The sequence below is a fragment of the Argentina anserina genome, chromosome 4 (genome assembly GCF_933775445.1).
Source record: "Argentina anserina chromosome 4, drPotAnse1.1, whole genome shotgun sequence".
Lineage (NCBI taxonomy): Eukaryota > Viridiplantae > Streptophyta > Magnoliopsida > Rosales > Rosaceae > Argentina > Argentina anserina.
In genome coordinates, this window is record NC_065875.1 from 9,036,164 (window position 1) to 9,048,932 (window position 12,769).

Below are 12,769 nucleotides of genomic sequence, written 5' to 3' on the forward strand. Positions count from 1 at the left end.
CTATGGGATAAAGTTTATGCATTCCAGTCCTTATTATGCTCAAACGCATGGCCAGGCAGAAGCTAGCAACTGCGTCATTGTGTCTATACTCAAACGAATGTTAGATGCAAATCCGCGATCTTGGCACACAGAGTTGGATCACACGTTATGGGCTTATAGAACTTCCAAACGCACTCCAATTGGTACTACACCTTATGCCTTGATGTATGGACATGATGCCGTCCTTCCTATTGAAATTAATGTTCAGTCGCTGAGGGTTCGCGAGCAGCACCAGTTGATTGGTGAAGACTATGTCCAAGCTATGTATCAAGAGCTTGAGGACTTGGACTCTTGACGGATGGAAGCTCTCGACAGCCTTATTGCAAAAAAGAAAAAGATAGCACGGTTATATGACAAACGCACGAGAGGACGCAGCTTTGGAGTTGGGGACTTAGTTTGGAAGGCTTGTTTGCCTTATGGTGAGCGAGTTGATGGTCGGGGTAAATGGTATGCTAAATGGGAAGGTCCTTTTTTTATTGATCGAGTAATGGGCAAAGGCGCTTACTACCTTCGCGACACTGATGGAAATGTTCACAGAAATCCCATGAACGGTCGCCATCTTAAGAAGTACTTTCCTAGTGTTTGGGAGTACGAAGATCCACCGGCAACGGTGCAAGCAATATAGCTGGTGTTCGGACTTAGTGTTTCCTTGGTTTCCATTCTTTCAACCAAGTAAACAGGGGGGCAACACCATGGATACTCAGTACTTACCGATCGTAAACTCAGAAAATTTTGCGGTTCGCGAACATTACTGCCGGTCGCGAGCGGAGCCCAGAATTTCTTTTTTTTTTTCGAAACTTTCGAGTTTCTGAAACTTTATGAGTTTCTTAATCGTGCTCCGGCATTTTTTATAACACATTGGACCAATACTTGTGGTCTAGAATTGGCTGTAACTTTTGTTACGCAGCAATAAAACAGTACAAGTGTTTTTATGAAACAAATTGTGTTTTATTCATATGGCTTTGTGGCCAGAAACTTCATACAAGATCTATACTATTACAGGTGAGCTTTAACAAGCTCTGATACCATCTATGCTGGGTGGAAAGGTCTTCGCGATTCGTCTTGTTCATCCCCCCATCGCGAGAAACTCGACATTAAGCTGCACCAGTTGAAGGCCAAACATAGGTTCTAATTGGAAAACTGGTGGTAGCATGAGGGAGCCAGAGCCTTGATTTGTACACTTCTCCTGATGTTCCTTCAAATAAGGGAGATTGAAGGATATTACACATAGGAGGTACAACAGCTCGCGTCGCGTATCAAAAGAGGTACGTGACGAGCATGAAATACCTATTGGCTCTGGTCCTAAATTTGGCAGCTTGCTTCCCGATGCTCGGCGACTAAACAGTGATGAATATGCCACAGGAAGGACTGCCATTTCCTCTCTCACTTGTAATCCTTCTCTAGGAATAACTCTTAATGTAGGGCAGATCCCTAGTGCTGAACTACAAAGAAGGGAGGATGTGAGGGTGGAATAAGACTCCCACCTCACATTTGAGGGTAGAATAAGACTCTCAGAGGATTGCTACTGAGCTTGCAAGTCTGGGGGATGAAACTTAAGAAACCTAAGGGGTTTTGAAGGAAGAAATGGAACAGACATGGTTGGAGACTGCGCAAGCCAGTGTTGTGTGTTCTTTCCTTAGGGTTTCATTTTATAGCAGAGGAAACTTGGATTCAAGGGCTGAGATTGGAGATACAGATTTGGAGATTGCGCTCGGGATTTATTGCAGTAATAGTGGTCAAACTAAAACGGTTTGTGCGTTTCTCAGTATTGATTGCTCCTGTTTTCGAGAGTTTGCATGCAAACTTGGATGGTGGTGAATTGAGTTGGGCCGGGGCTGTGGGCCTGTATTTGGTTTTTTGACTGGTCAAAGAGATTCAAGTAACATGAGCGGACAAAGATAAATTACAATTCTTGCTACTAAAATACTTTGATGTTCAAATTACATTTTATATCCAACAAGGCGGGTATCTAGGAAAAGTTTGCCAGTGTCATTGGCTTTGTCACATATCAGGTTGTTGATCCTCCTTTCTTCAGCCTCAGAGGCCGCCATTTGCCTTTTGCGCTCCTGTATCTAGGGTACAGTACTTCTTATCTCTTCCTCCACAGCCTTGAGCTCCCTAGCTTGTTCAGCTTCAAGCTCCGCTATTTGTTGCCGCAATGCACTGATTTGTTGCGAACAGCTGGTCTTGGCATGTTGAAGCTTGGTCTTAAGTTGAGCAAGGCTTTCGTAATAAAGTGTCTGGCATCAGCGTTGTGTTGCGACAGACTCAGAGATTGGTTCCTCAAGGTTTGGCATTCTGCCATGAGGCATAGAATGGTGCTCAGTGCTTGTTCAGCATTCGCGACTAGGCTAGGATTCGGTGAGTGTAGCTTAAGGTAGTGAAGAGCTGGATCAGTTACATCTTCAGAGGATAGTTCCGTAAGTTGTGCCCGGGCCTGGATAAGTTCTTAAGACTCTAGGGATATTAAGGGGCTGGCCGGACCCAGCATATCATCTAGAAGATCTTCCAGAGAGGGACTAGGATGATTCTCTGATGGATCAACAGCTGGTGTGGATCCAGAGGCTCTAACAGTTGGCACAATTAGCAGGTTGGAAGTAGTCGCGATGGCCACAACCTACAGAGAGTAAAGAACAATTAATAAGACAGTTAAGTGTTTACAAAGGGGAACAGAAACATATAAACCAGGAAGTGGTTAAGGGTTTTACCCCATCAGATTGAGAAGAAGGAGCATTGTTTCCTGAAAGGGGTTGTGGTACAACATCAGGGCTCACTGAAGCCGCATTCGTGAGGGGATGCTCCCCGGCAATGGCGCCATTTGATCGGTTCGATTACTCGAGATCAATATTAACCCTGTAAGCATCGTTAGTAGTATAAAGCAAGAGGGTATCGTTCACAAACCGGGGATCCAACCAGGGTAAAGAATCACAAACATTTAACAACGAATTCATAAGAGTTTAAAAGATTTGAGATATATTTCGGATCAAACATAAAATAAACCTAAACTAATATATACATGTGATCAACCAACCAACACATAAGAAATTACCAAACAAATAACATAAGAACAAAGGTAACAAAATCTACTCTCAATCTTGTTCATGCCGTAAGTATCATAGTTCATCTTAAATTCGATCATGCATCAAGTTCCTACTTGGTTCCTAATACATAGATATTATTGAGCTCAACTACTTGTCTTGCTACGAAATCTAACATACCAATTCATCATGCAATTACATATCACAAAGAGAAATCAATATGTTTAAAGCACTTATCCAATGTCGAACTTAAGATCATAATCGGTGGAGGAACACAAAGGGGACAAACAATTAATCAACTACTTGTATCAAAATTGTTTTTAACTTTGAATGATTAACATATGCGACATCAACTACTTGTCTTAATCACACATGCAATATAAGAACACACCGAAAATGAATTAAGAACATAAATAAACAGAAAATCATGGCATAAAACCTAAAATCATTGAATAAAAATCGAAAACCTTAATTCATCATGTCATTCGAAAATTACAAATATCTCATAGACAAGAATAAAAATAACTTTAACAAAACCTAAACATAAATCCTCCAAGAACAAGAACATAAAAACCCGAAAACTAAACATGAAGATCATAGAGTTACACTTTATAATTCTCCTCCAAGGTTCCTTACAATGGTAGCACGAGATCTTCAAGAGTATGGTATCCTAGGCTCCCAAGTTTTGGACAGAAAATATGGTGAAGGGTGGTGAATTCGGATTCAATGATGCTTGGTGAATGAAAGTGTTTGGGCAGAGCTTTGGCAAGTCTTGTGAGCAAGGTTGATGATCATTTTATGTGGAAATGAGGTGCTATATATAGAGGAAGAAACCCAAGGGAGGATGGCCACAAAGTCCACAAAGTTGAAACCAAATTGGTTGAGGTTTCCTAGATTCGGCAGATCTGACCTTTGTTCCTTGTTGTGGCCATAACTTTCTCTAGAAAATAGATATTGAGATGATTCCAACTGGTAATTTTAACTAGACTTACGTGGATTTTCATCCATATATCATGCACTTTCTCAATCATTCTGAGCTGTCCAGGGGAGCTTGTCAAAGTTGGATGATCTGCAGTGCCAGAATTCTGATTTCTATAAGGATTGCATATCTTTTGCATTAATTTCATATCTTCTTCCTCCTTTAATACTGATTTATTTTGCACAAATTTCTTCCTTTGAATTAGGGAGGCAGCAAAAGTCTTAATTGTTGCAGCCATGTTTGATTTTTCTTAGCTCTCCTCATTAAATTTGCTGCATGCCTTCTTTGACTTTCTTGCCTCTTCTCATTTAATTTGCTGCATGCCTTCTTTGACATTCTTTGGTGAAGGGATTTATGGAGATTCTGATCATATTTGTGCTCTATATGCAGGACAAACAAGGTCCCAAGTTTCCCTCATAACCCTTGGATCAAAAGCAAATCAATGGTTGAGATAATTCCGCCGAGTTCACTGGACCTCCGATCAATGATTCGGTCATATCTCCCTGTAGGAATAAGATATTGATTTGATTCCAAATCCTACAGAAACTAGACTCACATAGCTTTCTATTCATATAAGGTACGTCTTCTATCTCGATCGGAGCTATCCAGGGGACCCCATCGAAGTTGGACTACGAATCTTAACAGCATTTTCATTCTTGCATTGATTTGGCTTTTAAGTGTATCTTCTTCTCTTTCCTTGTGGAACTAGGATTGCTTTCCTTCTCCAACATGGATTTGTATTTCCTAATAAGAATAAGTACGTTAGAAACAAAGAAATACGAAAGGATGAATCCTACTCGAACAATGAATCATATCTCAACAAGGATTATTAACACTTAGCACGATTTCATCATCAATTCATTCATAATTGATATAAGCTCTACCTAGACACTTATTCATACAAAAGACACTAAAACATACTAAATAAGAGGTAACAAAGACTAAGAATAGGGCATAAACGCATTAAGAACGTCACACTTTGTGCTCCTATCAGTAGGCGACTGAGCGTCAACATGAACCTGTGTTAGAAACCATGAGGGATATCATTGATTCACAGACGATCAACATAGGGTAAAGGCATTACATCTTAGCAAACAACAAAGTGTTGCTTGGGGGGCAACAATGTGTTTAACTACTTATAGCAATCTCTTCCATCGTGGTGGCAGCAGCTTGAGGGGTAGACAGAGGTGGTAAAGTTGGGTTCTCGTGAACCTACAAATCAGATAAGAATCAGTCAAAGTGGTTCATGAATGTATCGCAAGGTTGAACAAATAAGGTGTTTTTTTTACCTCAATTGTTGTCTCTGGGTTACTGGTCCCAGTCACTGGCTCAGGGTTGACCTGGTAAGTTGATGCACGCGGTATTACATCAGCCGCGAGCGGGATAGAGGTGCTTGAGGCAGCTGTTCTTCTCCTCTGAATCAAATAAGGATCACAGATATTGGTTAGTGGCGAATATTTAACACCTTTTAAGAAAATCAAATAGGGGTGAGGACTTACAGGATTGAAGTCTATGGCGTCAGGATCATTCTCGCCATTATTGAAAGATGACTCGCGATCGTTGTTCCCACTGGCCAGAGTTAATCTTTTCCCACCATTGGGGATACGTTTTGTCGACGCGAAAGCAGCGAAGGATACTCCCACTTGCTATCACAGGAAGGGGAGTAGGTTGCAACTGAGACGGGGGCTGGTGCCCAGGATTAGTGTCAGTAACGGGAACCATGAGGCGTCGCCATGAGGAAAACAGGTTCAGACTCTTAATGAGAGGGAATGGAACCATTTGCACCATGCCTAACTGCCACGCGAATAGATGGGGGGCACAGAGTTCTACTCTATTGCGAGGATGTCGGGGTAAGTCCGCCATTGATACAGCCTGTTCAAACAGATGCCGACTCTCCCCGACATAGCGTCTGAGGATTATGAATTCGCCGCGGATGGCATCAGGGTGAGTGCGGTCTAGGAGCAGCTGTGCGGAGTCCAATACTGAGGCATCCAGGGTGTAGAAGTACTCGAAGCGTGCTGCGTAGCGAAGAGTAAAGTTGGGCTCTAAACCGACAAATGCTTTTCCCAACACTTATGTTAGATGGAAATCCCTTGCGTTTTCATTTCGCAATTGCACAAAGTAAACCTGGATCCAGAGGTCTAGAATCAACATAGGCCCTGAAAGCTTGTGATAATTGAGGGGTTCCATAGTAAGCGCGCGCAACATACGGTAGAGTTCTGCCAGAACTATTTGCGCTAGACCCACATTGTGGCCATTGTAGAGAAGGGTCGCGAGCTGCAGGTGGTGCCCAGTCATCTTCTTAGAGTTAGAGCAGAACATGAACTTGGATAGCCAAAATTCCAAGAAGGCGATTCCAGCGTTGGCAGTATGGTTGCGATCAAAACTGGAAAGCCAGGATCCATACGACTGATAGATAGCAACGTCGCGGGTGGCGGTGACCGGGTACTCAGCAACAAAATAGTCCTGATCTCTATAAGGCTTGGTACCAACTGGTAGACCTACGATAGCATATATGTCTAGCAAAGATATACCCATTTGACCAAATTGAAAGTCGAAGGTATTACTTGCGGAATTCCAGAAGCAAGCAGCGGTCATGATGGCACATCTATTGCCTCCATCTTGAGTCAGGTTGAAAGAGAGGTCGATATTTTCCAAGATTCCTGCCGCATTCCAGATGTCGTGATCGATCAAGCGGCGACCTTCATACCATAGTCGCATGGCTTCGGAAACAATGGGCCATGCTCTGACAGGGGTATCATGGTGATTGTGCACTTGCCATCCCCTGAAGGTGGCTGGGGTGTTCCTAAAGGCAAGCGGAGGAGTTCGCGAGCGGTGGTGGTAGTCGGTGTTGATGCCCTCTAGGATTCCGGCAAGAGAAGGGCCCAAGAACATAGTGTTGTCGTCAATCACTCCGATGGTGGTGCGATTGGTGGGTTTGTTGTTTGGGTAATCGAGAATAGGTCTTGCATCTGCCTGGGCATCACGTTGGTTGGGTTTTGGTTTCAATGTTGTCAGAGATTAAGAATTTCAAAAGAGGGCTTTCTGGGTTTTCTAAAGATAGAGCAATCGGGTTGGATGGATTTGTTGGGTTCGAGAGCGCGATTTATATAGGAACTGAAGGGGTTTCTGAAATCGAAACTGACGGGTTCGGGGAAGAGTCACGTTTGCTCAATTGGAACTAGTTTGAGTTTCTGAAACAGTAAGTGTTTCTCGCGTACTTCAAATCGAAAGGTTGTAGTGGTGTGAAGTGAAGTCGCGTGTCAGTTGGCAACGGGGGAACGTAAAGCATTTCAGATTATTTTAAAAAGATAACCGTTTGGGGTTGTCTTCTAGCCCTTTTCAATTTCGCGGGGTCTTCAATTTCAAGGCCTGGGGGGCAATGTTTGGGCCTAAAATAATACTCCGGTATTATCTAGACTATTTAGGCTCGTGGACCGGTTATTTGGGGAAAGTATATCACAAAGCGAGATTACATGCCGTATTGGAATAGATTTAGGGGACTATCGCTGTATAGAATCTGAGTTAATTAAGGAAGGTGAATCTAAATCAACTAGGAGGTTCTCAAGACTCGTCTTCATGTTCTGGTGGAGCTTCGTCTACTTCAATTTCAAAATCTTCATGATCGTCTTCCTCTACGGCATCTGCTTCTGCCGCCGTGATATGATAAAAGGTTTGGACAATGTCATCCTCATCACCATTACCAAGGTCGCTATCTCCTTTTTGGTCAGTGAATATGATGGTATGTTGCTTCACTTTGAGTTGATCCGTGGAATCCACTTGACATTGTTTTGAACATAGAATGCCGAGTTGTTGTACTACCGATGCGATTGAAGACCAAACCTCTACTTGCTGTTATGTTCACACGGTCAAAACCCGACACCCTTGCGATTGATCTTTCAATACGTTCAGATGTTGCTCTTCAGGGACTTGGACGAATGCGATCGAATGACGAAATGCGAGGGGTTGACTGAACCTCTTGACTCTTCTCTTCAACTACCTCTACATTGATATGTTGCACATTGGCTCGCTCTGCCCTTCTTCTTTCTGAAATTCTGATTGGCTTGCTCGAAGCGAAACCGAGACCAGCTTTTGAAGAATCAATTGTTGCCTCTTGCTCTCTTAACTTCTTTTGTGGCTCATCGAGCTCATGTGCCATCTTTGTTGCAGCTTGATCGTCCTTTTTACTTGATGAACCAAAGTCGTATCCGGCCTTTTCCAACAACTTGTATGCGTTAGGATCGAACCCATCACTCGTTCTTTTCTCGGGCAGCAATCCATGTTCTGTCTTACATTGAATTGGTTTGACAAACCCCTTTAGTGGCTGCTTTGTAGGATTTCAGTTGCTCACCTTTATGAATGGCAATGTTGATTCCTCCCTTAACAATTTCACATCATGCTTTTCTAATTTTCGTGGATACTCTTGTGATTTTGTCCCCACAAATGGAGACTCCCCCTTCCTTCATCTAGACTTTGGAACACAGTGAAGGACCGGAAATGCATGACTAGCTTTTCTTTCCGCAGACGATGTTGCCCCTTCAAATCAGACTTTTTGCGACACTTCACCATGAAGCTCAATGTCTTTTGATTTGACATCATTCTCCCTAACTTTAGCGGCTTTCCGCATAGAGGGTACTCCGACCGGAATGACTTCTTTCATTGACTCCTTTTCTGTGTAGAATTTAGACTCTGCAAAGTATGATTAAACTTATGTGAATGGTTTGGTATCTCTTACCACAGTTTTCACATCTCCGCGATAGAACTTGAAGCATTGGTTTAAAGTGGATGATACGATGCCATTTTCATGCACCCATGGTCGTCCCAACAATAAGTTGTACGAGGTCTTCGCATCGATGATATGAAACAAGGTGTTTGATTTTAGCTCTCCGATGTCCATGTCTAGTCTGATCATTCCATCGCTCTTTCTCCTCCTTGGTTGAAACCTTGGATCATGAGACGACTCCTTGATAACTCATCAACGTTGATGCCGAGTTGAGATATGGTTGACTTGTGCATGATATTTACTGCTGACCCTCCGTCTATGAGTATGCAATTCAACTTCCACTCTCGCATGTACCCTGTCACGAAAAGATGCCGATTATGTGGCTTAGAGCCCAATTGGAGGTCATCATCTGTGAAGTGAATGTTATCACAATATGCATCACACGCGCCACATTCCTTCATGCTTGTGGAGTGTTTTCCTACGTCGATGGAAACTCCACAAGTGCGTATCTCGTTGATTTTGGCAATTGCATCAAGTCAGAGGGGCTACATTGGAAAGGTAGACTCTCCAATTGTTTCAACACTTTATTTTTCTTTAACACTTGACTTGCACCTATTTCTCTTGCTTCAGACTTTTCGTCTCCTTTGAAGCTAACTTCACAACTAGTGACCATTGAAATGACCTTCGGTTGTTTTGCAGGCAAGTGCTCTATTGACAAGTTCTGGCGAAGAGACTTCCGCAAATATGGAACGACTTTCATCTTAAAACATCCTCGTCCACTCTCCTCTCGTCGTGGAGGTGATTTATTATGACATGGTTGGGCAATCGGTGAATTTGACATCATACCTTTCTGAGTTCTTCTCCGGGTGACCAATATCCATCCTTCATCATCGGCATTAGAAGCAACTTGGAGGATAGGCTTGGAAGCAGGACATTCTTTAAATTCTTTAGTCTTCTTATGTTCGCGCGCCTCCTTTGTGAAACAAAACGGTGCTTTCATCGGGTGAAAAGGGAGTGGAACTGGTTCGAACGATCCGAATGTTAAGGTAATGCAATTGACTTTAGCAACATCGTCAACGTTCAGCTCAATCTTCCCTTGTTTGGCCATATTCATTATCAAATCCTTGAGAACAAAGCACTTCTCTATAGGGTGACTAACGAGGCGATGATATTTGCAATACTTCGGATCGCTAACACGATGCATTTCTTCTGGACGCTTGCACTTCGGAAGATCTATTATCTTGTTTTCGAGCAGATCTTCTAACATGCCTGCCACATCAGAATCTAGGAACGGGTACGTCTTTCACTCCATCTCCTTCAATGTGCGTTTACTCCTATCGTAGGTTCAAGGGGGTTCCACCTTATTTAACTCCTTCTTATCTCGTGTAGAGATCTTAACCGGTGCAGTATTGATGACCATTGATTGTTTGGAAGGCTTCTTCACAACCTTGTCAAATCTGCTTCCGAAGACTTTGTCTTTTTGTTGGTCAACAAGGGACTCATTCATTCCCTTATGACTAGCCAAGCTTAGCTCCATGTCGTGGGCTCGAGTAGCCAACTCTTCGAAAGAACGAGGTTTGATTCCTTGTAAGATGTATAGCAAATCAAAGTGCATGCCTTGAATGCACATTTCAACAGTTGACACCTCTCATAGTCGGTCCTTGCAATCAAGGCTAAGTAAGAGCCATCTATTGAAGTAGTCGACTGCAGGTTCATCCTTCCGTTGCTTCGTGCTAGTTAGCTCCATCATGCTCAACGTCCGCCTTGTACTATAGAATCGATTGAGGAACTCGCGCTCCATCTGGTCCCAACTGTCAACATACTCCGGCTCTAAGTCTGTATACCACCCAAAGGCGTTTCCGTTCAACGAGCGAACAAACTACTTGACAAGGTGATCGCCTTCTGTTCCAGCGTTATTGCAAGTTTCCACAAAGTGAGCGACGTGTTGCTTCGGGTTCCCTTTACCTTCAAATTGTTGGAACTTTGGTGGTTGATATTCAAGAGGCATCCTTAAGCTGTCGATCCTCTTAGTGTAAGGTTTGGAGTAAGTGAGGGAGTCACGAGAAGGACCTCTATATTGAGCCCGAATTGAGTTGGTGATCATGTCTTGCAATTGCTGGAGTGATAAGGAACCAAACGAGTCGCCATCGTTCTTGGACGTTTCTCCCTTTTCATTTACTTTGCTCCTGCCAGGCGACCCTTTGGTGGTGTTCTCAGCATCGTGATCTTCCAACTTGCTATAAATTTCAGCGATTTGCACGTCCTTTTCTTCAACCGTTCGGGTGAGCTTTTCAACCATCTCTAACAGACTGGAGAGTTCCTCCTCGATTGTGGATACCCCCATCACCAACACCTGCGCATTGTCAGAAGAGGATTCATGCAGCATAGAATGAAAGTTATCGCCATCTTCTTTGGGACTTCCATGGTATGATGTCGTGCTTGATTCGTCATCAGAGAAAACGACTTCCAGGATACGGTCATCACCATGAACGGGTAGAAGAGATTGCTCATTTGACTCCTTCTCCTTTGACACTGGCTTTTTCCCACTTTGAGAGGCATGCTCTATTGCTCCCAAGCTCTCCAAGTGATGACTGGTTGATGAGGCTTACTAGCAAGTGTCATAAATGTCGTGGGTTGAGCTCTAGCCACTCTCCGGGTGATTCACTCTTTGATTTGGAGAATGCTTGTTTGGATTTCTTGACCAGTTCGGCCTCTCTGCTTAACCTCGCGGTTGTGGACTTGGATTTCGTCGATGGAATGGCTTGGTTATTCTTAGAAGCCATCGCACAAACGAATTTGAATATTTTTTCGGCCAAAAATGTCCCACTGGACATGCCAATTTGTAGAACGAGAATCTGAAAACAAACAAGAGTGCAGACACGTGTACAAATAAAATGTAATTTATTGATAATCAAGCACGAGGTTACAATCTTTGTGAACTCCTCTGATTTTATCTCCGTATGTAACTTGGCTCAAGGGTGACATGCACTTGATCTTGAGAACTTTAGTTTGGATTTGGATTTGATGAAAGACCGATCGATTTAGTAGCTTGATGATTCTTCGTGAACTTGAGTTTGGATTTGGATTTGATGAAGAATGAGCGATTTGGTAGCTTGATGATTCTTCGTGGACTTGGGAGACTTCGGGATTTCTTGAGAGTGATCTTGCTCAAGTGATTTTTCTCTCTTCTTCTCCAACAAAAATCCCCCCTCTCTTTTTATGTTTGAATGGGTATTTATGGTGTCAAGGCTTATTTTATAGAATATTTTAATGACACTACAATAATAAATTTCTTTAATTGTATAATTAAATCAATATGTATTTTCTGATTAATTTAAAATTAGTTATGAGAATAACTACATTAAAAAGATCAAATAATTGATTCAATTATAACCGTAAAGGAATTTATTAATTTAATAAAATGTCTGATTACCATTTTGATCGTCAATGACATTCCATTTCCGATTTAAGTCGGAATCACGTAGCTTTGATTACGATCATCAATTTATGTGCTGACACGAGTGTTATCCAGATCCGCACCAACTTTGTTGACTTTTGGGCCACGTGTACAATTTTGTCGGGTTCTTGGTCGATTTAATTATTTAATGAAGATGATTTATTTCATTAAATTTCTTGTTTCTACAACCATATCAAGCCACTATCGTGGATAAGGATTAGAGAAGTTGTCAGGACGGACACTACCACAAGCTTCCTAGTACTCATAAACCTTCGCATATTCATACAACGAGGACATATTTTAAGGTCAAACACTCTGATACCACTTTCGTACAACCCCGATAAAAAAACCACCAACAAAGAGTACCATAGCCGTGACATGAAAATGACTGAGGTTAAAATGATCATTGCATGATTAAAATATCAATATGTAAAATAGATTGAGTTAATTACCAAAATGTAGTCTTTTTATCCTTTAACCACCCGGCATATATGCCGATGCTCGATCAAGGGATTTGGGGGGCCTTGTGTGCA